Raw genomic sequence first — 12,868 nt, 5'->3', positions numbered from 1 at the left:
ACTGTAAATGTACTTCTCTTCTTTATGATTTTCTCAATAACATTTTCTTTTCTCCAGCTTATTCTAAAAATACAGTATATAATACAACATACAAAATATGTGTATGTGATCGGTAAGGCTTTGGGTCAACAATAGGCTATTAGTTAAGTCTGGGGGGAGTCAAAAGTCATATACAGATTTTCGACTGTATGGGAGTCGGTGCCCCAACCCCCAAGCTGTTCAAGGGTCAACTGTACGGCGTGTATTAAGTGCTCGCTGTGGGCCACTGCAGTGTTCTAAGTGCTCTATATACTTCAACTAACTGAATCCACCCAACAACCTAGAAGTCAGTACCACTACCAACCCCACTTTAGCCCACACTCGTTCCTCAGTCCGTCTGTAGTCTTGCAGGGCAGTAACTTTACACTGTGTCCATGAGCGGGAGCAACAGGCACGCACAGGAAACCTCAGTCTGCGAAATGAATGGTCACTTTCACGACTGTTGGAAGGAGAGGGCGGGCTTATTAAATGGTAACTTAATTATTCAATTAATAAGTCCCATTTGTTGGGGCACCTGGGTGTTAAGTGTCAGCCTTCGGTGCTCAGGTTGTGATCCTGGAGTCCCAGGATTCAGCCCCAAGTCCCGCTCCCTGCTCAGCAGGGAGTCAGCGGCTCCCTCTGCCCCCCCACCCGGCTTATGCGCGCGATCTCTCTCTCTCAAATAAATAAATAAAATCTTTTTAAAAAAAAGTCCCATTTGTTAATAGCGGAGGTCATACTTGTGAGCACTTATCATGTGCCAGTGACTGGGGGTAAGCACTGGACCTGTATCCTCTCCTTTTATCCACCCAGCCACCTTACAAGCCAGTCCTCAGAAGGGAAAACTGAGCCTCTGCCAGGAGCACCTTGCACAGCAATTGGTCAAGAGCAGAGAGAGAATCAAGTGTTTCTGAGCAGAGCAAACGCTCTCAAACACGTGCACACTGCCCTCAGACTGCTGCCTCATCACTCTCAGCTTGCATTTGCCTGGATTTTCAGACAAAATATTAGATTTCTTGGGCGCCTGGGTGGCTCAGTCGGTTAAGCAACTGTCTTCAGCCCAGGTCATGATTCCAGGGTCCTGGGATATCGAGTCCCCCGCTGGGCTCCCTGCTCAGTGGGGAGCCTGCTTCTCCCTCTGCCCACACCCGCCCCCCCCCACGCCCCACTCGTGCACGCACGTGCTTGTGTGCACTCTCTCACACACGAAAATGTATGAATAAAATCTTTAAAAAAAAAATACCGGATTTCTCAACAAGACCAACATCTCCTATGGTACAGGGACTGGGTGCACCTTCTTGAAGGTGGACATGAGTAGAAAACAAAAGTGATGTCCTGATTCAGGTAATTATAAAACAAAGTGTGTAAGTACACTGACATGAGAATATACGAGTGTGATGCTTCCACTTTGTTTTACTAACTTCTGCAGCAGATCCAGTCATTTGCCTACCAATTCCAACCCCCTCTCCAAGTCCTTTTCTAAATAGTACTCCAATTTTATTTCTGTAGCCACTCTCCTCCCAGCAGTCATGTGCTTCAGGTAAGGATGGTTCCGGCCTCAGCCCTGAGAGTAAATCCTGATCTGTTCTTGCCTGTGATTTGCCCAGGCATGGTCATATGCCACAATGCTGGCAATGAGATGTGAAGGGAATCTGAGAGTCGGATTGTCCAGGAAAGGTTTCCTCACTTGTTAGAGATAAATGGTGAGTAATAGATAGATGCCCTCTTTTCGCTGCTAGATACAGCCTTGTCAGGGTGTGACAGCTGGGGCTGTGGCAGTCACCTTGTGGCCACGAGGAGAGTCTGAGGACATGGGAGACAAACCAAGGATGGCAGAATGGCACAACATAGAGGGCTTGCTTAGAGGCATTGTGAGTCAATCCTGGTGCTGCCAATCTATGGGCTTCTTTGTTTCGTGAGATCATAAATCTGACCAGGCCACTATCATCTGGGTTTCCTATTCCAGTAGGTCAGTGGTTCCCAAAATGTGCTCTCAGGTCTAGGAGCGCTAGTAGCACCTGGGTACTTATCAAAAATGCAGATTCTTGGGTTCCTGGGTGGCTCAAGCGGTTAAGCATTTGCCTTCTGCTCAGGTCATGATCTCAGGGTCCTGGGATTGAACCCCATGTCAGGCTCCTCGCTCAGCAGGGAGTCTGCTTGTCCTTCTGCCTCTGCCCCCCCAATGTGCTTTGTCTCTCTCAAATAAATAAATAAATAAATAATCTTTTTTTTAAAAAATGCAGATTCTCAAGTCAGACCTATTGAATCAGAAACTCTGGGTGGGGTCTGGCAATCTGTGTTTTAACAAGCACTCCAGGTTTGGGGGTTGCAAACCACTCCAGAAACGCACAGTGAGTTCAGAGTGAGGCCTCTGGAGTCATACTCCTTGGGTCCAAATCTTGTCACTACTATTTTCTGGGTGTGCGACCTTGGGCAAGTTATTTAAATTTAATTGTCTCATCTGCAAAAAAAGGAATAATAAGAGTACTTCTCTTACAGGGTTGTTGGGAGACTTGGATGAGTCACTCCGTGGGAAGCGCCTAGTACGGTGACTAGCATAGGGCAGACATTATATAAATTACCTATTTGCTGCTGCTGCTGTTGTTGCTACTACTATTGTTTGCAACCAAAGGCATACCAACTGACACAACCTCCTCACTGAGCTCCTCCAAAGCTGGGTCCAAAACTCCTTTACCTTTATTTTACACCCAGAACCCAGCCCAGTGCCCTGGGCTTCTAGAGACATGAGACTGTCTGGTCAGTGCAGGGATGTAGCACACAGGAGGGGCTGAAGGCCTCTCTCCATCATTCCCGGACCTCCTTCTGTAGCCTGAGCCTCTGAGATCCCAGCAGATATCCCACGGACACCCCAGGCTGGGCACTCTGCCAGCTACTCTGCCCAGTCAGTGATCCAGAATGCCCAGAAGTTCTGCCCGGCCCCAGAGAGCACCCCCACCACGTGAGTCATGCCAAACATCCGGCAAGAGTCCAGGGGTGCCCTTCCTTCTGGGAGCTCTCTGTGATTTCAAAACTGGTAGCACTAAGATGCAGAAAGCCAAAGAATGACTAATGGCACCCCCAGGTAAGGTCCCAGCAGAAGAGGTACCCTCTTGTCAGGCTTAACAGCAAGACTGGGTATGGGGCTCTGGCAGGGGCAGGGGTTCTGTACTCACTGGTGTTGTCGCTGACACTGTTGGGCTACACTGACAGAGCTGTGTAGGATGCAGAAAGGGGGAGGGGGTCCTGACCTCTGACCACTAACCCCTGCAGCAGGAAAGCACCGGTCGATTTCTCAGGCTCTGGAAAGCTATTAGGCTGAACCTCATAAAACTGCCAATACTCAAACACTCTGGGCTCTGCAAAAAGGTAATTTCATATGGTTCAACCGAATACAAGCCAGGAAACTCACTTAATGCAGTGTCAAGAAGCTGGGAAACTGGGATGGTGGTGGCCTCTGCGCACGGGAGGTGAGTGCCTTATTTTTGTTCCTTTGATTCCATGCATATGTGGTGACTTTTCAAAACTTAATGAAATGTAATAAATCACTCAACCCTGCAATATCTTCCCATCTCAAAAAAAAGACAAACTTGTACTGGATCCTAAGAGATCACCAAGCCTGTCACTTCTCTGCCCTCATTCCCCTGCTCTGGCCACATGGGCCTCCTTGTAAGCTTCTCAATCTCACCAGGCCCATGTCTCAGGGCCCTGCACTGGCTGCCCCCTCTGCCGAGACACCCGCACCACTCACACTGCCTCATCTCCTTCAGGCCTGTACTCATGTCACCTCCCAAGGAGGCCATCTCTGGCCACGCTGTCTAAAACTTCAACACCCTTCCCCCTAATACTTCCTATCCCCTTTCCCTATTTAATTTCTTCTGCTTAGTGCTTATTACCACCTGACACAGCATACATCTTCCCGAGTTCTCTTGTTTACTATCTGAATCCCCTACTTGAATGACAGCCCCAGAAGGGGAGAAGCTTTTCTGTCTTGCTCGCTGCCATCTCCCTAGTTCCTAGAAGAGTGCTCTGCTCCGTGAATACCCACCGAATGCCTATGCTGAAAAATCACAGTATTTAGGGTTTGCCACCCTCAGACCCCACATGCGCAGGTCTACACTGGCAACACGGGAAAATCAAGCTAAGCTGGTGACAGTGCCTCCTCATGTTTTCACCACACTGGACTCACCTCAAAGCCTTTGAAAGGAAAAGAAAGGACAGAGTTGAAGAGGATGCTGGGGGCAGAAGGCGGAGGAAACCAGAGGGCTGCAGAAGGAGTTCTGCGTTCCTGCCCACACACTGAGAAAAACCGGGCACTGGAGAAAAGAACGAATCAGGAGACGAACAAATGCCAGCCTCTGGCAGGATCAGACCAGCGCTCCTGTCCCTGTCACCTATGTCTACCTACCTGGCAGGCAAACGATAAGCAGAGACCCCCAAACGAGGGTGTCCTCTTTTCCTGCCATTTCCACACAAGGATTTCTGCCACATTCAGATTAAGTGAGAGTCCCCCAAAGAACAAATGCAACAGGAGTCTCTACGTATGGGGAGTAGGGGGGTGTATATATGTGATAAAGGAGTTTTAACTGCTGGCTGGCTGAGGAATATTAGGTCCAAGGCACTGTCACAAGCTGCATCTTGCCCCTTCTGCTGTCAAAAGTCAGAACTGAAAGGGGGCACCTTCCCTGCCTCCTGCTGCAGTGCTAGAGGCAAACCAAAGGCTGGGTTCTGGTTCTCTGTGGGGCCTTAACAAAGACCCATCAAAGGAAGGATCTGTGCATGTCTGTCCTGAGGGGAGGATTGGGGGAGGATCTGAAGCCTCCTGTTGAAACACGTCTTAGGAAAAAATGTGGGAGGGGCCACCGAAGTCAGGTGGTGGAAGAAACAGATCTCAGGAAAGTGGGACCTCTGTAAACTGCCTCAGAGGGCCAGTGCCACTGCGGCCAGTACTCACAGCCGGGCATGTGTGTGGCCACTGGGACCTTCACTGGTGTCCTCACGGCTCCCAGATGCTGCTTTACCAAAGGGGGTTTCTAAGGCCTTGGGCCACGTATTGACCCCCATAATGGAAACAACAAGAAAGCCCCAAAACCCTGTTTTTATTATACAAGTGGACTGGGCAGAGGCAAGAAACTCCCCAGACCTACACTTGAGCTTGAAATACACAAATTCCAAGTGAAATTTTAGTCCTTGATTCTAACTTTTCATGGAGAGACATCTCAAACACAAAAAGGTGAGAAAAGAGTATAATAACCCCCCTTGGCTGTTTCAACAGTTACTTCATCTCTTCATTCACCCAGACACACTGTCCCTTCCACTCCCAGCCCGTCCACATTATTTTGAAGCAAATCCTGGACACCTTACCAGTTCACGGTATTTTAGAATGTGGGTCTTAAAGATAAAGACTTTTTTCTTAAGCAGAACCCCAGTAGCATTATCGCACCTAAAAAAAATCAGAATTCTTTCATAATATCAAATAACCAGTTAGTTCTTGTTAATTTAAAGAAAAGGGAAGTGCAGGTTCCAGAATCATAGAAAAACCTCACGCCCAGAGTGGTGTTCAAGCCTCCAGGCCCAAAGGGGCTGAGACCTGACGCAGGGCTATCCCAGAACAGGAGGACAGAGACCACACGTGGAGTGGAGAGGCTGAAAGAGTTAGTATGGTCCCGCTTGCCCACCCCATTCGTCCATCTGTCCTTCCGCAAGAGACCAAAGAGTTAGTGTTTAAGAGCCTGCACCGGGGAGCCAGTGGCTCAGGTTTGAATCCTGGCTGGGGTACTCAGCAGCTTTAGGACCTGCACTTCTCAGGACCAGTTGCCTTATATGGGAAAGGGGAATAATAACAGAACCTACCCCACAGAGCAGTGATGAGGATTAAATGAGAAATTACATGAAAAGCACTCAGAGCAGTGTGTCTATACACAACAAGAGCTCGGCGAACGCTAGCTAGTATCATTACTTCAGCCGACAGACACTTTACTGAGCTTCTGTCACATACCAGGCACTGTCTAGCAGCAGGAGACGAGAGTGGTGAAGAGGTTAAAACCTTCATGAGTCACCACCTGGGGACAGAGACTGGTACCAGGCCACTACCTGGGGACATGAGCAAACTGAGAAATCTCCAGTACCTGCCTTGTTTGGGTAGGAGGCCCAGATTCATCCTGCCCCTGAGCGGGGGCACCCTGAACCAGGAGAGTAATTAGAAGTCTAGAACAATGACTCTCAATGGATGAAAGAGGAAAACCACTGTGGCGTCCCCCTTGCCCCCATCCAGCAATACCTCTTTGGATCAGAGCAAAAGCAAGATTCGTGCGCTGGGGAAGTGCTGCTGTCACTGGGCTTGCTGGAAGGTGTCACACAGCTCTCATAGAGAGCCACAGCCTCGAGGGACAGAGCCAGTGGGGAAAAGAGGCTTCATGCCCAAAGAATTAGAATGAGCTTTCAATAGGCTGGGCCCTTTTCTTGCCTCCCTCACTGTCCCTGCCCACCCTCCTCCTTAGTCCTCAAAGTCCCCTGTCTTTCCTGGCAGATAAGACCTGTTTCCGCTGAACCTAGAGCTCAAAGTAAGGAGTGCAAGTGTCAGTCACTCACGTCTACAGCAGCACCCCAGCACCAACATGGCCTTGGGGATTGTTCCTGGCAAACTCTGGGAATCCATTTTGTGCGATGAGTCCCTCCTGCGACTTTTATTGCTCAAAACTCAGAGCCCATCTCCCTCAAACACTAATACAGCAGAGACGACAGAGATTTAAGAGTACGGTCTCTGGACCAGAGTTCAAATTCTGCCTCCAGCACCTCCGAACCTTGAGCAAGTGGCCTCTCGTAGCCAGACCGCAGCTCCCTCAGCTGTACAACAGGGATCATCATGGTCCCTGCCGGCACGCACGGCACGCACGGCACGCACGGCACGCACGAAGCACAGTGCCAGGCCCATAGGGCACCTATGACGGATGACAGATGGGAGGTTAGCTATACCTGCCTATGGTAAATACGCTTTTCAGCCCTCATGCGCCTTTATTCACCAAGATACGACAGGGACGGCACCTCTGATCTATCGCCGCGAACTACCACCCTCGATTTCCATATGAGTCTCATACCCTATGCCCACATTGTCCAACACATGTGGCTACTGCGCCCTTGAAATATAGCTGGGCAAATGGAGATAGGCTGAAGGAGTAAAACACACATTGTATTTTGAAGACTTAATGTGAAAAAAAAAAGTAAAACGTCTCAATAATTCTTACGCTGATTTCATGTGAAATGATAATATTTTAGATGAAATAAAATATATTATTAAAATTAATTTCTCCCATTTCATTTTACTCTCGTAAATGTGGCCATTATAAAATTTTCAGTTCTGTATATGGTCCACATTGGTGGCTCACACTGTATTTCAAATGGACAATACTGCTACCGACCCTTGGGAGTCAGTGTCTTCTTACAGGACTTCAGATTGTCAGTGTCTGGCATGGTGCCTGGCACACAGGCTAGGTAGGAAAAAAATGTTTCCTAGATGGCGGGATAAAAGATGCTCTCCTCTTAAAAGCACCCACCACTGTCTTCACATCTAGCCAGGCCTGCCCTTCTTTCAAACAACCCATAAAGCCCAGGCTATGTCAAATCAAAATGGACACAGTCATGGTGATGGGAGCAGGGTGCAAGGGCCCCCACAGGTCCAGGTAGCTCTGTAGTTGCTGGGCTGTATTCTGATACTGTGACAGTCAAAAAAGCTGGCCTAGTGCTTAGAAACACTCTTTCCCCTTTCAGCCCAAGTCCCTCTTCAAAGCTCACCCAAATGGGACACTCACCTTGCTCACTCTCCTTCACACCTCAAGCATGCTCACCCTTGTTTTATTTGAAGACAGGCTCTGCTAAAGAGCCTTCAATTCTGAAACAACCAAACAAACCTCCCAACAGAAATTGACCGCGTTGTGTCTGTCAGTGGAAATGATGCCACAACCTCCCCAGACCACTCACAGTGCCACATGAATGATGTACTAAATATAGGCCACAGCGCTCTGCATGTCAGACAACTTGGAAAGGAAATGCTGCATCCACATCGTAAACTTGCCTCAGACTCGTAAGGAGGGCCTGGGAAGAGGAGCAATTTGGCATGTGGGCAGAGCCTAGAGTCTGGAATTGGCTCCTCATCTGTAAAGTGAGTCCCATGCACGTATCTACTTCATGGGAGTCTTGTGAGGATAAGTGTGAAATGCTTAGAAGAGCAACTAGTACAGAGTAAGCATTAAGAAATGTTAGGTGCTATTAGAATCATTAGCCAATATTTTACAAAAATTAAAGTAGCACGAACTTGAAAAATGGGATTTCGCCTTTCTCCAGCCACAACGATCCTGTTTTTGTAGTCAACTCACTCCCACCTCTGGGCCTTTGTATTTGCTGTTCCTGCTGCCTGGAATGTTCTTCCCACAGCTCTTGGCACATCTGGTGCGTCTTGCACCTGCAGGCCTGCCCGTAGCATCCGAGTTAAAGTAACCACTCCTTCCCCCCCACCAGCCTGCCCTATCAGCCACTCTCTAACCCCTCACCCTGTTATTTCCTCAATGATACTTAAACCATCTAAAATTACCTTGTTTATCGCATGCCTCCTCAGCTAGAATGTAAACCCTAGGACAGTGAGGATCTTACCTGTCTTGTTCACTGTCCAAATGCTTTCAGTCGCTATGCTCTACTGCCTATGTACCAGAACGCTTACTGGATTTGTCTCTGCAAAGGTAAAAAAAAAATACCAGAAACAACCTAAATGTCCAGCGACAGAGGAATGGTAGTATAAAGCATGGTCTCCTCATACTGAAGAATGCGGATCTAGCTGTTAAAAAGAATGCGTCAAGCGTGCCTGACTGGCTCAGTTGGTGGAGTATGCAACTCTTGATCTCAGGGTTGTAAGTTTGAGCCCCAGGATGGGTATAGAGATTACTTAAAAATAAAATCTTAAAAAGAAAAAAGAAAAAAGAATGAGTCAGATCTGTATGCAATGACTTGAAGGGATATGACCTATTATTAATTGAAAAAAAATCAAATTACAAATACGTGTGGTTTGATCCCTACCCCTCCTTTATGGGGGAGTGGCGAGGGAGAAGGAAAAAAACAATCATTAGATGCATATATACATCCTTACAAGCACAGAAAAAGGCAAGGGAGAGCGTCTACCGAACTTGCCAAAGGCAGAAAGCATATCCATTGTGTTCACTACCTCATCTCCAATCCCAACCGCAGATGCTTAATAAAGACTCCCTGCCCGAGTAAATAGTTACCTTCAGGGGAGGGGATTTTAGAGTGGAGGGCGGCACCTACTACCTTCTTTATTCATCTCTGTGTCGTTTGACATGTTACACCAAGCCTGTATATCTCCGCATAACCTTTTTAAGGACAAATTCAACCCATTCTCCCACACACGAATCAAGTCCATGACCAGAGCAGTCCTAAGCAACAGGAGCAGTATCAGTCTTAAAGAAAGCACAGATGCACGAATTGGTTCAGTAGCCTCTCATTCTAAAAGCTAAAAACAAACACTTTAAAGGAGATCACTGTTTGTCTTATTAAAACATAAATATATTTAATTTAGATTTTGCAAGTTAAACACATGACAAGGTTAAGCTGTTACCATAACCGGTGTCATTTTTTAAACCTAAATTTGAAATCTACCAGTGAAATATGTTTACAGGAAAAAAAAAAGCACCAATTACTGAACATTCTAAATTCCATTTTTGATTTACCACCTGACAACTGCAATGTCTGAAAAACAGGCTCACATTTAACTCTTAGACCATTCCACACAGACTGCTAAAAAACCATGTGCTGTTGTCACTAACAATTAAGACCAAGATTTCTTTAAAAGTCACTACTCTATTTCCTCAGATTAAAAAAACACTTAGGTAAATTTGGTGGCCAACACAAATGTGACTGAGATCACAGGTTCCCATCATCAAATGAAATCACAATGACAGGTTTCTGCCAACAGACTTAAACCTACACGGGGATATAATAAATTCCCTTGCCAGCCTCTTCCCCGGCATGTGCACTGCCTCCCCAAATGCCCAGGATGGCTGCCTTCCCATTCAGGATATTCTAACTCACCGACACAGTATAACTTTTGAGAAAGAAATGAACAACTTACCCACATCGGTAGAAATGAGCCCCCTCAGAATCCAGGCCTTTTTGCCACACCTGTGGCCACTGCAGTCAGCCCAAGTCTGTATTGTCTTTTCCAACCCTTAATAATGTTTTACATGCATTAATCCTCGGAGAGCCCAAGGAAATAACTCAACCTTACCAGAAAAAGGCCATCTCCAGTGACTAAGGTGGACTTTCGGTGCCCACGAGATGGGAGACCATCATGGGCCAATGAAATGGTATTTCTTTGAAATGGCAGCTCCATCCTTCTTGCCAATCAGCTGGACCTGGGAAGGCTGCCGGGAGAAGCCCAACTCCCAAGTTTCTGGCTTGGGCAACTGGGTCACAGTTGGCCCATTTGCCGAGATGGAGACTCCTGGGTCTGGGAGGAGAAGTTTAGGTTGAACATGTTGAGATCATGGTGTCCAAGGGAGAGTCACCAGGGGAAATCAAGGAAGCAGAGGCTCTGCACCTGGAGCTGGAACTCAGGGAGCTAATACAGCTTCGAGACAGGGTCAAATACTTGCAGCCCCAGGGTGGTACATAAAGCACTGGGGTAAATGTGCTGGCTTGGGGGGAAGAGTGTGGGAGAGGTGAGCAGGGGGCTGCCGACAGCAGGCCAGTGCCATCTCTTCTCAGGCTCCTACACGGTACATGTTCCAGAATTTAATCTCTGGTGAATAAAAATTAGAGGGGGAGCACTAACTTCATCCCTGCTCTGCTCTGTATATAACCAAAAGCAGCAAAGGCCTATTAAGAGAAACAAGATATGTTTCTTAAGTGCTTACTATGCACCCTGCCCTGTGCTAAACGCTAAACATGAATTATCTCCTGGAATCATCAAAACAAGCCTGGCACAAAATCCTGTGACTACCATTTCACAGATGGGACACTGAGGCTGGGAGTGAACGTGTGGGGGAGCTCAGGGCTGTCATGTCACAGCCCACAGTTAGACAGTCTCTGGGCCAGATGGAGAACATTGAAGAAGAACAATTATAATACAGAAGAGCTGCTACTTAGTAAGAGATGGCTCTGGACTAGGAATACAATCTCAGCAAATCCTTACAACCCGGTGAGATGATGTTGTCATCCCATTTTACAAACGAGGAACCTGATGCTGCAGGAGAGGAAATCAAGTAAATCAGAGGTTTTCCACCGTGGACCAGACCTAGACTACAGCTAGAGCCCCACCCTCAGAGGGTCTCTGGGACGCAGGAAAAACGCTGAATAAATGGTACCCTTTATTGAATGCTGACTATGTGCCAACTGCTGCTCTAAGCACTTTACAACCAATATTCTCAATGCATCCTCAAAACAACTCCTTGAGGTGGCTGCTATTAAAATCCCCATTTTACAGAGAGGGAAACCGAGCCACAGAGGGGTGAAGTCAGTTGCCCAAGGTCACACGCCTGATAAATGGCAGAGCTTAGATTTGAGTCTGGGTCTCCACCTCCCAACCAAAGCTTAAAATAATTTCAGTTAACAGCAGCCACCCTGCACTGAGTGCTAACTACGGACCCGGCCCTTTACACGCACACCCTCAACTAACCCTATGCTATAGATAACACCTTCACCCTACTTCTTGGGAGCCAACAATAGCGCAAATATGTAGTAAGTGTCTCCCATGTGCCAAATGCTTTATTCGCCATATCTCAACATCTCAACAGAATCCCCAGCAAAAGATACTCTTCTTCCCGTTTTACCGAAGGGGAAACTGAGGTTCGGTGCGGTTTCCCTAGATCGCAGCTCCCGAGTGGCAGAGGCAGGACGCGAACCCACCGCTACCCGACTCCCACTCCATGCTCTTCCATACAGTGCTGGGTAGCACGTCTCGAAAGTTGAGCCATGCGGGCACAGGTCCGGTGAGGTCCGGAGGGCGCGAGTCCCAGCGCCGCCGCCCCCCACAACCGGTGCCCATACTCGGCCGTCCGCCGGGTCTCCAGCCCGCGCTGACCCTCGGGGTCCGAGGGGACACCGATTCCCCGCCACCCTTGAGTGAGGCCGCGCCTGCACCCGAAGCCACATACCTGGGCGTCACTGCTGCCCGCCCCGCGGGCCCCACGACCGCGGCGGCCGGCCCCGCGCCGTTCGCTAGAGACGCCGCCAGCTCGGGTGGCCCGAGTGACTTCCAGGCTGCCCACTTCCAAGCCGCTTTGCGCGAAGCCTCCTGGGAACTGTAGTTTCGCCCTAGGCAGCAGCAAACTGGAGGGGGGGCGGAACTGTAGTTTCGCCCTAGGCAGCAGCAAACTGGAGGGGGGGGCGAGGAGGGGGAAGGCCTGGCGCGCAGGTATTGCCGGGAGCAGTAGGCGCAGCCCCGCGCCGCCTTCTGGGAATGGTAGTCCACCTGTCGCCTCCGTGCCGCGCCAGTCTCCAGAGTACTTCCGCAGCCCCGAGGGGCGTGAGGGACGGAGGCGTGTCTTCTGCAGACTCCTGCCCGGTGGCCGAGCTCTTCGCTCCGCGAGGGCGGTTTTTCCCTTTCTCCCAGACCTGTCCGCCTCCAACCTTCCTCCGGCTGACTCACCCCCCTCTCCGCCAGGCGCGAGGTACCTACCCCGAGGGCGCGAGCCTCGGGAGAGGTGGGGACAGCGGAGCTGTGCGCTAGACCCCCAATGGAGGGGAGCGGCTGAGGAGGGCGTCTTTGCGCGCTCGCGCACGCGCGCTCGCCGGCCAACACCGGCCTAAATGCCGCGGGCCCCCGCGGGGGAGACTTTTTTTTTTTTTT

The sequence above is a fragment of the Ursus maritimus genome, unplaced genomic scaffold (assembly GCF_017311325.1).
Source record: "Ursus maritimus isolate PB19 unplaced genomic scaffold, ASM1731132v1 scaffold_19, whole genome shotgun sequence".
NCBI classification, from domain to species: Eukaryota; Metazoa; Chordata; class Mammalia; order Carnivora; family Ursidae; genus Ursus; species Ursus maritimus.
This window is presented reverse-complemented; position numbering follows the sequence as displayed.